We start from the raw sequence: 19667 nt of genomic DNA, 5'->3' as shown, positions 1-19667 counted from the left end.
ATATTTAGTTTATTAGTTCTGAGTTGTACTTTTTTTTTTTTTAAGGTTTTTGAGCCACACCTTGCAGCACTCGGATTATTCTTGATTCTGAGCCCAGAAATTACTCCTGGCAGGCTGAAGGTACCATATGAGATGCTAGAGATTGAACCTGGGTAGTCGTGTGGAAGGCAAAAGCCCTCCCCACTGTGCTATCACTCTGGCTGGCCCCATGAATTGTATTTTTTTACAGGGCTATTACACTCCTATTTATTAAATGACCATAATATTGATAAAATCTTCTGGATTTTATCAGGAGTTTCGCAGAATCCTGCCTGAGTCAATTGTTCTTGTTGTATCAAATAATTAACGATGGGGCTGGATGGCGATGGATGGAGGCCTTTGTGCTTAGGCCCCAGCCACGTGGCTTCATCCCCCATCCAGCCGGCGGGTCCCAGGCCCAGGTGAACGGCTTAATGAAGACTCACTCACAGGCAGGCATTAGGAAGCATCAGCTTTATTCATGCCCTAACCACCACAGGTTTGTGGCCTACTCATAACCTTTCAAGCACAGCAATACTTTGCTAGCCCTGCGTCTAATTTCCTGTTAGCCATCTTCCCTTTGGGCTCCATGCTGGTCAAAGACCAGAACACAGAGGCCCAAAAGCCAGAACGCCCAGCAGCGCAGAAAGGGGCCCAATTCCCTCGGTCCAAGGCTTATCTAACTTTTCCAAGACCCCTCCCAGGAATGGGCGGGGTCTTGCAGGTAAGGTTACACCTACTATCTGGTTCCCAAGACCCCTCCCAGATATGAGTGGGTCTCAGGTAGCTACACCCAAATCCAGAGTCTCAGCTAGGTACACCAACAGTTCTTTTATTTTTGTTTTTGTTTTTGTTTTTGGGTCACACCCAGTGGTGCTCAGGGGTTACTCCTGGCTGTCTGCTCAGAAATAGCTCCTGGCAGGCACGGGGGACCATATGGGACACCGGGATTCGAACCAACCACCTTTGGTCCTGGATCGGCTGCTTGCAAGGCAAACGCCGCTGTGCTATCTCTCTGCGCCCCAATTGTTCTTTTAATACTGGAATAATACCTTGAGGTTGATCAATTTGGATGAGTATATTATCTATATGATGGATAGCAAAAGCATGCGGGCACTGGTGCCTTAACAGCTGTTAAAAGACAGGCCAACAAAAGGTGACAAATGGGAACTGGAGGGACAAATGGGGAAGGGGGCATTTGCCTGTACGCCCTGGACGGGGACTCGGCCTTGATCCCTGGCATCCTGGAACTTGCCAGGAGTGAGTTATGAGTGTAGAACAAGGAGTATCTAACCCCTGAGCACCAAAAAAAAGAAAAAAAGATTGACAAATAGGGCCATATAAAGCTCCTTGAGCCAGGGCCCTTCATTGGCATCTGGCTGTTAGCCCTTAATAATTTACTAAACGATGAAAGAAAGTATTGTTAGCACCTGCAAAGATCAGCCATACACTTTCAAACAACAATATCATGATAGCATGATTATTTTAGTTCTGAAAGAACTAAATAGAAGAGGTAAAAGCAGAGATAGATTTGACCAATGGGGGTCTTTATAACAGGAGGGGGATGCTCCCTGGGGAGGCCTGACAGTCTCCACAGAAGCTGCCAGAGCCGCACCCCCCAGCAGACTTCAGTGGTTTATATAGCTCATATCTGGCAGGAAAAGGTACGTACTGATGCATTCTTAGATTAGAATTTCCCATCTCCCCTTCAAACTGGTCAGGTGGATTTTTGGGGATTTTGTTTGTTTGTTTTTTGGGGGGGGGCACACCCGGTGATGCTCAGGGATTACTCCTGGCTATGTGCTCAGAAATCTCACCTGGCTTGGGGGACCATATGGGACTTGGGAGGATCGAACCGCAGTCCACCCTAGGTTACCGCTTGCATCACTGCTCCGACCCCAGGTCAGGTGGTTTTTATGGCAGTCCTTATCTCTTTTTTTTTTTTTTTTTTTTTTGGTTTTTGGGCCACACCCGGTAACACTCAGGGGTTACTCCTGGCTAAGTGCTCAGAAGTCGCTCCTGGCTTGGGGGACCATATGGGACACCTGGGGATCGAACTGCGGTCCATCCAAGGCTAGGGCAGGCAAGGCAGGCACTTTACCTTTAGCGCCACCGCCCGGCCCCCAGTCCTTATCTCTTATGGTCTGGGCCAACATTCTTTTCTTTCCTAAAAGTCGGTCCTTGTGACTTAAGACTTTTTCCTAAAAGTCGGTCCTTGAAGACATTCAATATCTTCAGGTCTAACAGCTTTTCTTCTGGTGAGACTTGGGGCTTCTGATTTTTCCCAGCAAACCTTACAAGAAGTTTGTGGAAAACCTTGACTTCCCAGATTTAGTTTCATTTTCTTTTTTTCTTTTAGTTGGTTTTTGGGTCACACCCAGCATCACTCAGTATTACTCCTGGCTCTGTGCTGAGAAATTACTCCTGGCAGGCACAGAGGACCATATGGGATGCTGGGATTCAAACCACCGATAGGCTGCATGTAAGGCAAATGCCCTATCTATGTGCTATCTCTCCAGCCCCTGTTTAATTTTTCTAAGTGCTATAGTTTTGTTCTTAAGTCCTTAAGAAGTCTATATTCTGGAATGTAAATCTAAGACCCTTTTCCACATACTTTCTCAAAACACAAGTATTAAAATAATTAATTCTACAGGTGCTTTTTAAAGATCTCCTTATAAGAATTCAATTTGAGGGCCAGAGCAATAGCACAGCGGTAAGACGTTTGCCTTGCACGTGGCCAACACAGGACAGACCATGGTTCAAAAACCAGCATCTCATATGGTACCCCAGCTTGCCAGGAGCGACTTCTGAGTGCAGAGCCAGGAGTAACCTCAGAGTGCCGAGATTGTGACCCACCCCCCAAAAAAAAGAAAAGAATTCAATTTGTAGTTTCTTTCTTTCTTTTTTTTTTTTTTTTTTTTTTTTTATTTTTCAGGCCACACAGGTTTGATGCTCAGGGGTTACTCCTGGCTAAGCGCTCAGAAATTGCCCCTAGCTTGGGGGAACCATATGGGACACCAGGGGATAGAACCTCGGTCCTTCCTTGGCTAGCGCTTGCAAGGCAGACACCTTACCTCTAGCGCCACCTTTCCGGCCCCTATAGTTTCTTTCTTAAAACACAACCCTCAAACCTTCTGTACATTCCTTTACTTTCATTTTATACTGTAACTTTTAAAAAGTCAATCCTTTTCACTTTAAGATAGAATTTTTTTTTTTTTTTTTTTTTGGTTTTTGGGCCACACCCGGCATTGCTCAGGGGTTACTCCTGGCTGTCTGCTCAGAAATAGCTCCTGGCAGGCACGGGGGACCATATGGGACACCGGGACTCGAACCAACCACCTTTGGTCCTGGATCGGCTGCTTGCAAGGCAAACGCCGCTGTGCTATCTCTCCGGGCCAAGATAGAATTTTTATTTTTTGTTTTGTTTTGTTTTGTTTTTGGGTCACACCCTACTCCGTTCAGGGGCCACACCTGGCTTTGTACTCAGAAATTGCCCCTGCAGGCAGGCTCGAGCGGACCATATGAGATGCCGGGATTCGAACCATCCATCCTGTGTTGGTTGCATGCAAGGCAAATGACTTGCCTCTGTGTTATTGCTTCGGCCCCAAGAAATTTTATTTAATTTTTTTGTCAGTATCATATTATTTATTTATTTATTTTGGTTTTTGAGTCACACCCTGTTGCACTCGGGAGTTACTTCTGGCTCTTCACTTAATTTTTTTTTGTTGTTGTTGTTGTTTTTGGGCCACACCCAGCGATGTTCAGGGGTTACTCCTGGCTGTCTGCTCAGAAATAGCTCCTGGCAGGCACAGGGGACCATATGGGACACCGGGATTCGAACCAACCACCTTTGGTCCTGGATCAGCTGCTTGCAAGGCAAATGCCACTATGCTATCTCTCTAGGCCCTCTTCACTTACTTTTTTCTTTTTTTTTTTTTTTTTTTTTTTTTTTTTTTTTTTTGGTTTTTGGGCCACACCCGTTTGACGCTCAGGGGTTACTCCTGGCTATGTGCTCAGAAATCGCCCCTGGCTTGGGGGGACCATATGGGACGCCGGGGGACCGAACCGCGGTCCGTTCCTTGGTAGCGCTTGCAAGGCAGACACCTTATCTCCAGCGCCACCTTCCCGGCCCCTCACTTACTTTTTTCACTTAGAAATCACTCCTGGAGGGGCCGGAGAGATAGCATGGAGGTAAGGTGTTTGCCTTTCATGCAGGAGGTCATCGGTTCGAATCCCGGCGTCCCATATGGTCCCCCGTGCCTGCCAGGAGCAATTTCTGAGCCTGGAGCCAGGAATAACCCCTGAGCACTGCCGGGTGTGACCCAAAAATCACAAAAAAAAAAAAAAAAAAAAAAAGAAATCACTCCTGGGCCAGAGAGATAGCATGGAGGTAAAGCATTTGTCTTGAATGTAGAAGGACGATTGTTTGAATCCTGGCATTCCATATGGTCCCCCGAGCTTGCCAGGAGCAATTTCTGAGCGTAGAGCCAGGAGTAACCCCTGAGCACTGCGAGAGAGAGAGCGAGAGAGAGAGAGAGAGAGAGAGAGAGAGAGAGAGAGAGAGAGAGGAGAGGAGAGAGAAAGGGAGAGGGGGAGAGAGGGAGAGGGAGAGAGAGAGAGGGAGAGGAGAGGAGAGGAGAGGAGAGGAGAGGAGAGGAGAGGAGAGGAGAGGAGAGGAGAGGAGAGGAGAGGAGAGGAGAGGAGAGGAGAGGAGAGGAGAGGAGAGGAGAGGAGAGGAGAGGAGAGAGAAAGGGAGAGAGGGAGAGGGAGAGAGAGAGAGAGAGAGAGAAGAGGAGAGAGAAAGGGAGAGAGGGAGAGGGAGAGGGGGAGAGAGGGAGAGGAAGAAAGGGGGGGAGAGAGAAATCATGCCTGGCAGACGCAGGGGACTAAATGAGAGAAGGAGAGAGGGAGAGAGAGGGAGGGAGAGAGGGAAAGAGAGAGGGAGAGAGAGAAATCACTCCTGGCAGGCTCAGGGGACTAAATGGGTTTTGTCAGGGACTAAATTCAGGACAGCAGCATGCAATGCAAACACCTGACCTGCTGTGTTACTGCTCCCGCCCCATATTTTATTTTTTATAATTACTTTATTTAAGCACTGTGGGCACAAAATTGTTTATGATTAAGTTTCAGTCATAGAATGTACACCACCCTTCAGAATTTCCTGCCACCTGCCACCAATGTCCCCAGAGGCCCACTCCTACCTGCCTCTGGAGCATTTTACTTCTCTGTCTCTCTGTCTCTGTCTCTGTCTCTCTCTCTCTCTTTCTCTCTCTCTCTTTCCTTCTCTCTTTCTTCCTCCCTCCCTCTTTCTCTCCCCCACTTCCTTTGTTGACACTGGTTTGCACTATTATAAATGTAGAGTTACCATGCGTTTTACTTTATCCCTTTTCAGCATCCAGTTTTTGTCCAGAGTGATCAGTTACAGCTATCATTGTCATAATGGACCCTTCTACTCTAACTGCATTCATCACTCTTTGTGGCAAGCTTCCTACCATGGACTGGTCCTCCTGAAACCTCATCTCTATAGGGCAAAATTTTTTCTAAGCATCTCCATTTCTTATGTCTTACTTGAAATTCACTTCTGTAGCCTTTATATAATCACATTTCATAGATTTAATCCCTTATCTTATTAAAGTCTGTATAACTTGATTTCTCACGAAATTTGAAACCAAGTTGTTAATAATATTTTCCATTATTTCCCAATTCATTATTCTGAATAGAAATTCAAGCAAAGTGGAGATTTCCTAGCAGTTTGAGTATAAAAGTGACTTTTTTTCCTTCCCCTAAACCCCCCTTTTTTTCAATTTGTATAAGGAAGATTTACTAGCACAAGATAAGAACTCCTTGACAGTAGCAGTTGGCCTTCTCTGATTTTTTTTTTTTTTTTTTTTTTTTTTTTTGTGGTTTTTGGGTCACACCCGGCAGTGCTCAGGGGTTATTCCTGGCTCCAGGCTCAGAAATTGCTCCTGGCAGGCACGGGAGGACCATATATGGGACGCCGGGATTCGAACCGATGACCTCCTGCATGAGAGGCAAACGCCTTACCTCCATGCTATCTCTCCGGCCCCAGCCTTCTCTGATTTTTATTAAAATAGGTGACTGTTGTATTAATTATTAATTATGGAGTCCTAGTGTTGTGGGGTGGTGGGGCATTTCTGGGCTGTGTCTGGCACCTGCAGACCCTTTGGCTAACAGGTCTGTAGGTTGTAGGGTAGTGGTGGCGGCGAAATAATTTCACAGGCAGTCAGTTGAAGCTTTTCAGGAGATTTCCAGCTTTATTACAAGGCCCTAATTGCCATGTTCATATTTCTCACATGGCCTCTAAACTAAGCTTTATTAAGCAGCCTTCATCAGCTGCCCTGCAAGCACCCTTCTTTTTTTTTTTTGGTTTTGGTTTTTTGGGTCACACTGGCAGCATTCAGGAGTTACTTTTGGCTCTATGCTCAGAAATCGCCCCAGCAGGCACAGGGGACCATATGGGATGCCGGGATTCAAACCACTGTCATGCATGCCAGGCAAATGCCTTACCTCCATGCTATCTCTCTGGCCCCAAGTTTGTTTTTTAGGATGAGTATTTTTTTGGGGAGGGCCACACCCGGCGTTGCTCAGGGGTTACTCCTGGCTGTCTGCTCAGAAATAGCTCCTGGCAGGCACAGGGGACCATATGGGACACCGGGATTCGAACCAACCACCTTTGGTCCTGGATCGGCTGCTTGCAAGGCAAATGCCACTGTGCTATCTCTCCGGGCCCAGGATGAGTATTCTTGATCTGTTCATATCTCTGTCCTCTGTAAGATTATTGATTGTAGAGAGCAATCAAGGGGAAGAATTTCTCTCCCTCTCTTCACTGCATTCTGTTCTTCCTTTAGCATCCTCTCTTCCTCTTTTTTGAGGTTCCTCTTCTTTTGACTATGATGAATCTAAAGCTAAGTAAATTAAGTTGCAAAAGGTCTAAAAGATTTGCTGGGGAAAATCAGGTGGCCCCACCCCCAATAGAAGAAAGGCTGGTTAGACCTGAAGACATCGAATGACAAGGACCGACCGATTTCTAGTGAAGAACAGGATGTCAGCTCAGACCAGAAGATATAAGGACTGCCATAAAAACCACCTGACTTGCTTGGAAGTGAGATGGGAAATTTTAATTAAAGATTATGTCAGGGCCGGGAGAGAGCACAGCGGCGTTTGCCTTGCAAGCAGCCGATCCAGGACCAAAGGTTGGTTGGTTCGAATCCCAGTGTCCCATATGGTCCCCCGTGCCTGCCAGGAGCTATTTCTGAGTAGACAGCCAGGAGTAACCCCTGAGTACTGCCGAGTGTGGCCCAAAAGCAAACAACAACAACAACAGGGGCCGGAGATACCATGGAGGTAAGGCGTTTGCCTTGCATGCAGGTCAGTGGTTCGAATCCCGGCATCCCATATGGTCTACCAAGCCTTGTTTCCTTTTGTTTTGTTTTGGGGCCACACCCAGTGACGCTCAGGGGTTACTCCTGGCTATGTGCTCAGAAGTCCCTCTGGCTTGGGGGACCATATCAGACGCTGGGGGATCGAACCATGGTCCATCCAAGGCTAGCGCAGGCAAGGCAGGCACCTTACCTCTAGCGCCACTGCCCAGCTCCTGCCTCTTCTATTTTGACATCTTCAGCAATCACATAGTAAGCAATACAGACACTGTCCTTCTTTATTATTTTTTTGATTTTGGTTCACACCCAGCAGTGTCCAGGGGTGACTCCTGGCTCTGCACTTAGAAATCATTCCTGGCAGGCCCAGGGGACCTTATGGGATGCCAGGTATTGAACCCAGGTTCATCCCAGGTCGGCCACATGCAAGGCAAAAGCCCTACCACTGTGCTATCGCTCTGACCCAGAAGCTTGTCTTTCTTAATTTCAAGATAACCTTCTTCTGTTGAATCAAATAATTAACGATGTTGCTGAATGGTGAAGGATGGAGGCCTTTTTCCTTAAGCCCCGGCCACGTGGCTTCATCCCCCATTAACCGGTGGGTTTGGGGTCCAGGAAAGCGACGGGTATTGAACTCACTCCCAGGCAGGCATCAGGAAGCATCAACTTTATTCATACCCTATTTACCACATGTGTGTGGCCTATCTCATAACCTTTCAAGCACTTGCTATTCTTAGCCCTGCATATTAACTCCTTTCAGCCATCTTCCTTTGACCTCCATGCTGGTCAAAGACCAAAAGGGGAGAGCCCGCCAAAGGCCAAAAAGGCACGAATCCCCTGGGTCAAAGGCTTACTCACAGGCAGGCATCAGGAAGCATCAACTTTATTCATACCCTATTCACCACATGTGTGTGGCCTATCTCATAACCTTTCTAGCACAGCCATTCTTCGCTAGCCCTGCATCTTAACTCCTTTCAGCCATCTTCCCTTTTAGCTCCATGCTGGCCAAAGACCAGAAGCGCAAGAGCGCCAGCCAAAAGCCCTAATCCCCTCTGGTCCATACCTTATCTACCTTTTCCAAGACCCTCCCAGGAATGGGCGGGGTCTTGCAGGTAAGGTCAAGTTACCTAGGGAGAAAGGGTGGAGGATGAGGCTTCATTCTTCCATTGCTTCAAAACTAAAGTTCTTTGCAAGGGCAGTGCCTAAATAGACTGGAATAGTTGCTAAAAGGCGTGCTTTTTAATTTGTGTTCCTGAGTTGCACATTAGTGATCTTAGCATTGAATGTATTCCTCTTCTTTGAAAGTACTCTGCCCAATATTACCCTGATCAACAAGCTTCCAGAACCCTGACCCTTTGAGTTTCACTGGGAATCAGCCTCTTTGGGTTCTAGGTCTTGGCAGTTTTTTCGGCTTCACGGATTTCAGTCGACGTCAGACATTTCCTACTACTCCAGGTACCTGTTCGGGTGCCACTTGCTGGGAACCAGCCCCTGATGAATGAGCCTGAAGCAGGGGTGCCACGAAAATTAAGAAAACAAGATGAGGAGAATGGAGCAATAGCACAGCAGAAAGGACATTTGCCTTGCTGACCTTGTGTTCCCCTTTGATCTGTGGCATCCCATATGGTCCTCTAAGCACTGTCAGTAGTAATTCCTTTTTTTGTTGTTGTTTGTTTTTTTGTTTGTTTGTTTTTGGGTCACACCCAACAGTGCTTATGGGGCTATTCCTGGCTCTATGCTTAGAAATTGCCCCTAGCAGGCTCAGGGGACCATATGGGATGCCGGGATTTGAACCCAGTCCTTCTGCATGCAAGACAAACTCCTTACCTCCATACTATCTTTCTGGCTCCAGTAGTAATTTCTGATTATAGAGCCAGGAGAAACCCTATGAGCATTGCTGGGTTGGTGGTGTGGCCCAAAAATCAAAAGAAAAAAAGACAGACGAGAGAAAAGTATGGGGTATGGGGACTCACAGCCACATAGAGAGCCCTGAGTCTCACACTTCATTACAGTATTTATTGTTTAGAACCAGTAAAAGGGCTGGAGCGATAGCCAACAGTATGGCATTTTGCCTGGCACACAGCCAGCCCAGAACAGGCCCCGGTTTGATTCCAGGTATCTCATATAGTCCCCTGAGCCTACCAGGAGTAATTTCTGAGTGCAGACCCAGGAGTAACCCCTGAGCGCCACCAGGTATGAACCCCAAAACAAAAATAAATAAATAAATAATAGAACCAGGGGCCTGAACAATAGCACAGAGGTAGGGTGTTTGCCTTGCATGCAGCCAACCCAGGACGGATGGTGTTTTGAATCTCGGCATCTCATATGATCCCCTGTGCCTGCCAGGAGTGATTTCTGAGTGCAAAGCCAGGAGTAACCCCTAAACACTACACAGTGTGAGCCAAAAAAAGAAAAGAAATAGAACCAGTAAACATAGGAAAAAGGGTAGATATTAACAGACAATAGTCTGTCTGGCTAATCTAAGCAGGCTAGGTCTTTACATATCAAAGGCGCCTGGAGTAGCTTTGTCTCTGGGAGAGAAAGCAGATACAACAGTGAATACAATACCTTGGAGTGTTCCCTAAGGATTTCATGCTTAGGTAATTAGTAATTAAGCATCCCTAAATCACCTTTTCAGTCTCTCTCCTCAGACTATCATCTTTCTAGTTAAACATATTTATTTCCTAGATGTCAGTGTATTCGATACAACAGCAGATACTCCCTAGCTCATCTCCTTGTGGCTGATATCTCAGTGGCATTTTCAGAAGGGGTTAGGGGAATATTCCCCTTTTCTGCACGAACTACAAGAACTAAATACCCTCCACCCTCTGACAGAAAGGGCCCAGTTCTCCAACTGAACTTGATCAAACTTCCAAGCCACCAAATTTGCTTCAGTGACACTTTAATATATTTTTTTAGTAGTGTCAGCCCAGCAATGTCACAGGAAGTCTGATGGGAAAGTTACATGGTTAATTTGCTGTACTCAGTGAGCTTAAACAATAACACAGAGGGGCCAGAGCAATAGCATAGTGGTAGGGCATTTGTCTTGCATGCGGCTGACCCAGGACGAACATGGGTTCAATCCCCAGCATCCCATATGGTCTCCCAAGTCAGGAGTGATTTCTGAGCACATAGCCAGGAATAACCCCTGAGTGTCATGGGTGTGGCCCAAAACCAAAACCAAAACCCAAAAAACAGTAACACAGAAAACTCAGCTAGCACCAATCACAGCTCAGTAAATCCTCAGACACTGAAGTTAGTAACACCATGGAGAGATATACCAATCATTTCAAATTGACCTGTGTTGATCTAAGTTTTTTGTTTTGTTTTGGGGACATCCCTGGTGGTGCTTAGGGGTTATTCCTAGCTCTGCATTCAGGGATCATTCCTGGAAGTGCTCAGGAAACACATGAGGTGCTAAAGATTGAACCCAGGCCAGCAGTAGACAAGGCAAATGCCCTACCTGCTTTGCTCTAAGTTTTTAGTTTAGTTTAGTTTTGGTTGTTGGTTGGTTGGTTTTTTGTTGGTTGATAGATTGGTTGGTTGGTTGGTTGGTTGGGTAATTTGGGGCCACACCCAGAGGCACTCAGGGGTTACTCTTTTTTTTTGGGGGGGGTCACACCCAGCTCGTGCTCAGGGGTTACTCCTGGCTATCTGCTCAAAAATAGCTCCTGGCAGGCACGGGGAACCATATGGGACACCGGGATTCAAACCAACCACCTTAGGTCCTGGATCGGCTGTTTGCAAGGCAAACGCCGCTGAGCTATCCCTCCGGGCCCAGGGGTTACTCTTGGTTCCACTCAGGATTCACTCCTGACAGGCTTGGGGATCATATATGGATGCTGAGGATTGAATCCGGATCAGCAACATGCAAGGTAAATGCCCTACCAGCTCTGCTATTGCTCTGATCCTGTCATCTAAATTTTAATAATTCGTATTTTAACAAGAAGTATGAAGTCAATTTGTTTGTGCACACAAGGAGGCAGGCTATCTATTGGGGATCCTAGTAAAGGAAAGTTTACATTGGTGATGAGACTGGTGTTTAAATACTTAATGCCTGAAATGAGTGTATTATGAACAGCTTGGTAAATTATGGTGTTTAGTTAAAAAAAAATAGGGACCAGAGTGGTGGCTCCAGCCGTAGGGCATCTACCTTGCACATGCTAACCTAGGACTAGGACAGACCATGGTTTGATCCCCTGGCGTCCCATATGGTCCCCCAAGCCAGGAGCAATTTCTGAATGTATAGCCAGGAGTAACCCCTGAGCATCACCGGGTGTGGCCCAAAAACAACAAACAAAAACAACAACAAAAAAAAAAAAAAAAGAAAAAATTTGGGGCCATAAAGATAGCACAGCAGTAGGGTGTTTGCCTTGCATGTGGCAGACCCAGAACAGACCTGGGTTCAATTTCTGTCATCCCATATGGTCCCCAGAGTCTGCCAGGAGCAATTTCTGAGCACGGAGCCAGAAGTAACCCCCTGAGCACTGCTGGGTGTGGCCCAAAAATCAAAAACAAAAACAAAAATAGAAAAAAAAAATTTTTTTTTTTTTTTTTTTGGATTTTGGGCCACACCTGGCGTTGCTCAGGGGTTATTTCTGGCTGTCTGCTCAGAAACAGCTCCTGGCAGGCACGGGGGACCATATGGGACACCGGGATTCGGACCAACCACCTTTGGTCCTGGATCGGCTGCTTGCAAGGCAAACGCTGCTGTGCTATCTCTCCGGGCCCAGAAAAAAATTATTTTAGGGCCCGGAGGGATAGCACAGCGGCGTTTGCCTTGCAAACAGCCAATCCTGGACCAAAGGTGGTTGGTTCGAATCCCGGTGTCCCATATGGTCCCCCGTGCCTGCCAGGAGCTATTTCTGAGCAGACAGCCAGGAGTAACCCCTGAGCACCGCCGGGTGTGGCCCAAAAACAAAAACAAAAAAAAAAAAATTATTTTAAAGAAGGTAGTTCCAACTTGGGGAACAGAGAGATAGTATAGAGGGTAAGATCCTGGCTCCATCCCTGGCACTATATGTGGCCCCCTCAAATATCTCCAGAAGTGAATCCCTGAGCATAGCAGGGTTTGATCCATAAACTAAAAAGAGAACCTTGACTTTTTTTTTTTTTTTGGTTTTTGGGCCACACCCGGCATTGCTCCGGGGTTACTCCTGGCTGTCTGCTCAGAAATAGCTCCTGGTTGGGGCCGGGCGGTGGCGCTGGAGGTAAGGTGCCTGCCTTGCCTGCGCTAGCCTAGGACGGACCGCAGTTCGATCCCCCGGCGTCCCATATGGTCCCCCAAGAAGCCAGGAGCAACTTTTGAGCGCATAGCCAGGAGTAACCCCTGAGCGTCACAGGGTGTGGCCCAAAAACCAAAAAAAAAAAAAAAAAAAAAAAAAAAGAAATAGCTCCTGGCAGGCACGGGGGGGGGGGGGGGGGGGGGGGAGGGGGTACCATATGGGACACTGGATTCAAACCAACAACCTTTGGTCCTGGATCAGCTGCTTGCAAGGCAAACGCAGCTGTGCTATCTCTCCGGGCCCATTGACTTTGAGTCTTGACTTTGACTTTGAGTTTTGACTTTGAGTGCAAATGGTGCTATTCCAGGTACCATACAATGTTGGAGATCCATTCTTTGTTTTGTTTTGTTTTGTTTTGTTTTTGGGTCACACCCAGCGGCACTCAGTGGTTATGGTTATTCCTGGCTCTGTACTCAGAAATCACTCCTGGCAGACTTGGAGGACCATAGGGGCTGCCAGGAATCAAACTACCATCTGTTCTGGGTTGGACATGCACAAGGCAAGGCAAACAGCCTACTGCTGTACTATCTTTCCGGCTCATCATCCTGGGATTTCTAAACACTAAGGAAGTGCTCCAATTCTTTGAGTATGTCTCCTGCCCCTCAAGGTTTTACAGGTTTTTTGTTTGTTTGTTTTTCCTTTTTACATACTAGGTATTAAACTCAGCGCCTCAACATCTGTAAGGTTTGTGTCCTACCACTAAGCTGCATCCTTGGCCCTGTATGTGCTTTTCTCTTCTGCCTCCATTTATTTTCAGTGCTGTGAACTTTGATTGTAACTTGCTGGTGTTCCGTACACTGTGCCAGACCTCTGGTTCACCCTCTGAATGGACTCTCATTCTTCATTTGTGGACAGCTTGCTTAAATTACTTGTTAATGATTTTCTTTCTTTGTGTATCTGTTTTTCTTGCTGTTAAGTACTGTCACTCAGAAGTCAGATCTCTTGGATTTCTTGACTTCTCGCTTTTATTTTCCTCCTTATTGCTTTTCTTATCTTGAGATCTTTATTATGACAGATTTTTCCCAAGTTAATTTTCTGAATGTTTTAGCATTTTTTTTCTTTGTTTGGTAGGGAGTGGTTGGGTGGGGAAGGGTGTTGCCCCTGAGAAATCAATAGCAAAAGTCTCATACATGCAACACAAGCTCTACCACTGTACTACTGAGCTACATAAAATGGATTCTCTTGGGGCTGGAGTGATAGCACAGCAGGTGCCCCTGAAGAGGTTGACTGATGGAGGGATGGAGGATGAGGCCTTTCTCTTCCAGCTCGGAGCACGCGTCTGCCACCCTGTCTAGCCGACGGTTCTAAGGTGAAACGGCGGGTAAACAGCTCGCAGACAGTGAGGCTCGTGGAAATATTAGCTTTATTCGGTGGACAAGACTGAAGTCCAAAGACTCAGCCCTGAAGTCCAAAGACTCAGTCCAAAGACTCCAGCCAAAAAGCCCTGGCCTTCCACAGACCCTTGTTTTTATCCCCAGAATCAGGTACCACCCAATGGTGGGATCAGATACCAACCAATGGTGGAAGCAGAATCAGGTACTACCCTAGGGTGGGGGCAGAATGCCAGGTCACACCCTAGGGTAGGGCACAATCACCAATCAGTTTAGGGTGAGTAACATAGTAATCCCCTAAAATATTTACATACACAACAGCAGGTAGGGTGTTAGCCTTGCACACAGCCAACCTAGGTTGGATCTCCAGCATCGCATATGGTTCCCTGAGACTGCCACGAGTGATTTCTGAGCAAAGAGCTAGGAGTAACCCCAGAGTGCCACCGGGTGTGGCCCAAAAAACAACAAAGAAATAAAACAGATATCATGTCATGTTTGCAATCTAGGAGAAAATTTGTGGGAGCTTTCATTCCCTTAAATATCCCTCTGCCTTTTGTTTGTTTGTTTGTTTTTGTTTTGGGGCCACAGGTGCTGGGGAAGGGGTTACTCCTGGCTCTGCACTCAGAAATTGCTCCTGGCAGGCTGACTTAGGGGACCATATGGAATGTCGGAGATCGAACCCAGGGTCGTCCTGGGTCAGCTGTGTGCAAGGCAAATACCCTATTGCTGTACTATCTCTCTGGCTCCTAATCACTTTTTTTTTTTTTTTTTTTTAGTTTTTGGTTTTTGGGCCATACCCGATGACACTCAGAGGTTACTCTTGGCTATGTGCTCAAAAATCGCTCCTGGCTTGGGGGACCATATGAGATGCTGGGGGATCAAACCATGGTCTGTCCTGGGTCAGCCGAGTGCAAGGCAAATGCCCTACTGCTCACTGCATCACCGCTCTGGCCCCCCAAAAAACAATCTATTTTGATTGGATTACAGGGCTGAGAAGAGATTGCACACTTCCGTTTCATACTCATTTGTGGTGCTTGTTAAGGGTGACCCTTCAGTTGTGGTACATTCACATTTGATTTGAATCCCAATATAACAGTGCCACCTTGTGAAATTACACACACACTATTTCCAACCCCAGATGAATGGGTCTGAAGAAGTGTAGCCACAAAGAATTAACAAGCCAAGCCAGTCAGGAGAGAGTCATGGAGTCCAGTTGGCTTCTGGCCTCCTGGTCTCTCTGCCCACCAAGCCAGACTAATGATCTTTGTTTCACCAGTACAAATTCAAGTGACAAGGGGAGGATTGAGTGAGATGTCGGTGGACTTTTACATATCAAAGGGATTGGTGAAAGGAAAGAGAAAACTGGGGAAAGCCTTTGTTTTGGGTAATAGCTGCCTGTCATCTAACACCACCTGAACACTCAGCATAAAGGGTGATGGTGCAGGAGTCAAACTTGTCTCATTGGCTGTGAGGCAGGTGCTCAATAGAGTTATTGGTTTGTAGGGTTTTTTTTGGGGGGGGCACACCTGGTGATGCTCAGTGGTTACTCCTGGCTCTGTGCTCAGAAATCACTTCTGGCAGGCACGGGAGACCATATGGGATGCCGGGATTCAAATCAACATCAGTCCTGGGTCCGCAGCTTACAAGGCAAATGCCCTATTGCTGTGCTATTTCTCCTGCCCAGTTTGTGTTGTTTTTGTTTGTTTGTTTGTTTTGGGCCATACCCAGTGGAGTTCAGGGGTTACTTCTGGCTCTGCGCTCAGAAATCACTCCTGGGCCAGAGAGATAGCACAGCAGTAGGACGTTTGCCTTGCACGCAGCCAACTCAGGACCGACAGTGGTTTGATTCCTGGCATTTCAAATGGTCCCCGGAGCCTGCCAGGGGCAATTCTGAGCATTGCCGGTGTGACCCAAAAACCAAAAACAAACAACAAGAAAGAAAGAAAGAAAGAAAGAAAGAAAGAAAGAAAGAAAGAAAGAAAGAAAGAAAGAAAGAAAGAAAGAAAGAAAGAAAGAAAGAAAGAAAGAAAGAAAGAAAGAAAGAAAGAAAGAAAGAAAGAAAGAAAGAAAGAAAGAAAGAGAAAGAAGGAAGGAAGGAAGGAAGGAAGGAAGGAAGGAAGAAAGAAAGAAAGAAAGAAAGAAAGAAAGAAAGAAAGAAAGAAAGAAAGAAAGAAAGAAAGAAAGAAAGAAAGAAAGAAAGAAAGAAAGAAAGAAAGAAAGAAAGAAAGAAAGAGGAAGGAGGGAGGGAGGAAGGAAGGAAGGAAGGAAGGAAGAGAGAGAGAGAAAGAAAGAGAAAGAAAGAAAGAAAGAAAGAAAGAAAGAAAGAAAGAAAGAAAGAAAGAAAGAAAGAAAGAAAGAAAGAAAGAAAGAAAGAAAGAAAGAAAGAAAGAAAGAAAGAAAGAAAAAGAAAGAAAGAAAGAAAAAGAAAGAAAGAAAGAAAGAAAGAAAAAGAAAGAAAGAAAGAAAGAAAGAAAGAAAGAAAGAAAGAAAGAAAAAGAAAGAAAGAAAGAAAGAAAGAAAGAAAGAAAGAAAGAAAGAAAGAAAGAAAGAAAGAAAGAAAGAAAGAAAGAAAGAAAGAAAGAAGGAAGGAAGGAAGGAAGGAAGGAAGGAAGGAAGGAAGGAAGAAAAAGAAAGAAAGGAAAGAAAGAAAGAAAGAAAGAAAGAAAGAAAGAAAGAAAGAAAGAAAGAAAGAAAGAAAGAAAGAAAGAGAGAGAGAGAGAGAGAGAGAGAGAAAGAAAGAAAGAAAGAAAGATAGAAAGAAAGAAAGAAAGAAACAAACAAACATAGAAAGAAAGAAAGAAAGAAAGAAAGAAAGAAAGAAAGAAAGAAAGAAAGAAAGAAAGAAAGAAAGAAAGAAAGAAAGAAAGAAAGAAATGTTTCTGGCAGGCTCAAAGTACCATATGGGATGCTGGGGATTGAACTCAGGTTGTCCCAGGACGACTGTGTGCAAGCCAACACCCTACCGCTGTGTTATTGCTCTGGCCCCTTGGTTTTCATTCTTTCACATGGCAAAATCCTTAGCTACTTGGCACTCATTGTTGTGCATTCATAAAAGTGTAGCATTGTGCCAGAGAGATAGTATGTGGTTAAAGTCAGTTCAGATTCAGTCCCTGACACCATATATAGTCCCAAACTCCTCAAGCGATGATCCCTGATCCCCAAACGCAGAGCCAGGAGTAAGCCCTAATACCACTGGGGTTGGTTCCCAAACAAACCAAAAAACAAATGTGCTAAGTGAAAAGACAGCTGTCCAAAAGAAAGACTTTGTTAACGAGTTTGCAAGAGGAGGGAGCATGCCATAATGCAAAAAAAATCCAGGGAGGGAAGACAGGAATGCGACAGCAGGCAGGAGGGAGAGGAGGGTTCTGCTTCCAGGGGAAGGGCTGGGTTAGTGCAGTACTTTGAGTACAGTACAGGTTTGGATGAATCTAGAGATAGGGTTTTGAATTGTGCAATAGCTGGCCTTGAAGTGATTGATGATAGTCACAGTCCTCCACAGTGCACAAACGAAGGGGGTGGCCTCCCTCAGTAGTGGCCTGGCTTCTGCCTGGCTCTCTTGGCACTGCATTGCCCTGGAAGGTTCAGGCTGGGCAAGTCAGCATGAGCTCCTTAAAGATGGACAGTGCCAGCCCCACTGAGCAGCCAACAAACTGCACTGAGACCAGGTTCTTCGTGGAGTTGAATCAGATGTGCAAAGGAGCTGTGGTTCTCAGGCTGAGGGGACAATATGCTCTTCTCAGGGGAAAATAAAAGTCAACTCTGGGGTAGAGAAAATAACTCAAAGGACTCTAATGCTTTGGGAGCCCAAGGTTCAACCCCTGGCACAATATGGTTCCCTGAGGGACCAGAGAGATAGCACAGCGCTGTTTGCCTTGCAAGCAGCCAATCCAGGACCTAAGGTGATTGGTTCGAATCCCAGCATCCCATATGGTTCCCTGTGCCTGCCAGGAGCTATTTCTGAGCAGAGAGCCAGGAGTAACCCCTGAGCACCGCCAGGTGTGGCCCAAAAACCAAAAATAAATAAATAAATAAATTATATATATATATATATATATATATATATATATATATATATATATATATATATATATATATATATATATATATATATATATATATATGGTTCCCAGAGGTAGTGCTCCATCCTATCCCCACTGGTTACTGCCAACTATGACCTGAAGGGGCCGGTGAGGTGGCACTAGAGGTAAGGTGTCTGCCTTGCAAGCACTAGCCAAGGGCCTAGGTTCGATCCCCCCAGCGTCCCATGTGGTCCCCCCAAGCCAGGGGCAATTTCTGAGCGCTTAGCCAGGAGTAACCTCTGAGCATCAAACAGGTGTGGCTGAAAAACCAAAAAAAAAAAAAAAAGTGACCTGAAAACAATAAAGTTGAACCCTGGGGCCAAAGTGATAAAGTTGAACCCTGGGGCCAAAGTGATAGTGCAGCTGACAGGGCATTCGCCTTGTACTTAGCCAACTCAGATCCTATTTCCCAGCTATTTCAATATGGTCCCTTGAGCACCTTCAGGAGTGATCCTTGAGCACAGAGCCTGGATTAAGCCCTGAGCACTACCAGGGATGGCCCCAAAATCAAAAACAGGCGCTAGATCGATAATCCACCAGGTAGTGAATTGCCTTCCATTAGCCAACCTGGGTTTGGTTGGCTGGGTCCTGTCTGAGCACTGCCAGAAATAACTCCTGAGTTCAGAGTCAAGAGTAACTCCTGAGTATCACCAGGTGTGGCTCAAAACACAAAAAAGAAACAATTTTAGAAGAAGGATTGCAAAATATTGAGAAAAAATTAATTTTATTGATGAATAAATGAATTCCAGGGGCCAGAGCCATAATACAGCAGGTAAGGCATGAGCTACCCAGGTTCAATTTCTAGCATCCTGTATGGTCTTCTGAGCACTACCAGGAGTGATCCCTGTGTGCTTAGGAGTAATCCAAAAGAATTAAAACCAAAAGAAAAAAAAAAGAATTCAAAAAAGAATTTACGGGGCCGGGCGGTGGCGCTAGAGGTAAGGTGCCTGCCTTGCCTGCGCTAGCCTTGGACGGACCGCGGTTCGATCCCCCGGCGTCCCATATGGTCCTCACCGGGTGTGGCCCAAGAACCAAAAAAAAAAAAAAAAAAGAATTTGCAGGTTTAGGAAAATAGTAAAAGAGATAAAATACTTGCCTTACTTGCCTGCTTTGGTCTCTAGCATCATATATGGTTCCCTGAGCACCACCAGGGGGTACAGAACCAGAAATAACCCTTATATATACTTGTGGCCCACCTCAAACCATGCCCACTCTCTCAAAAAGAGCTCAGTTTCTCCAGAAAAGAGAGTCCTAAAAGTAATAGAGGGTTCCATCTATGAGCAATTCCAGAATAGAGAGTGCTGAAAGTTAATTATGCATCTGGAAAGTTAATTCTGGATCTTTTCCATGCTGCTTTGACTTGGAGCTCTCTGCAGATAAGGGTCTGCTAGAGGAAAGTCTAGTCAACAAGTGGTGCTGGGAAAATTGGTCATCTATATGCAAAAAAAAAAAAAAAAAAAAAAAAACAACTCAGACCTGTTTTTTAACACAATGCACAAAAGTCAAATCAACATGGATTCAAGACCTTGCTATCAGACCTGAAACCATAAGATAAAC

The sequence above is a fragment of the Suncus etruscus genome, chromosome 17, assembly GCF_024139225.1.
Source record: "Suncus etruscus isolate mSunEtr1 chromosome 17, mSunEtr1.pri.cur, whole genome shotgun sequence".
Classification (NCBI taxonomy): Eukaryota; Metazoa; Chordata; class Mammalia; order Eulipotyphla; family Soricidae; genus Suncus; species Suncus etruscus.
The sequence above is the reverse complement of the archived record's forward strand: the minus strand, read 5'-3'. Positions refer to the sequence as shown.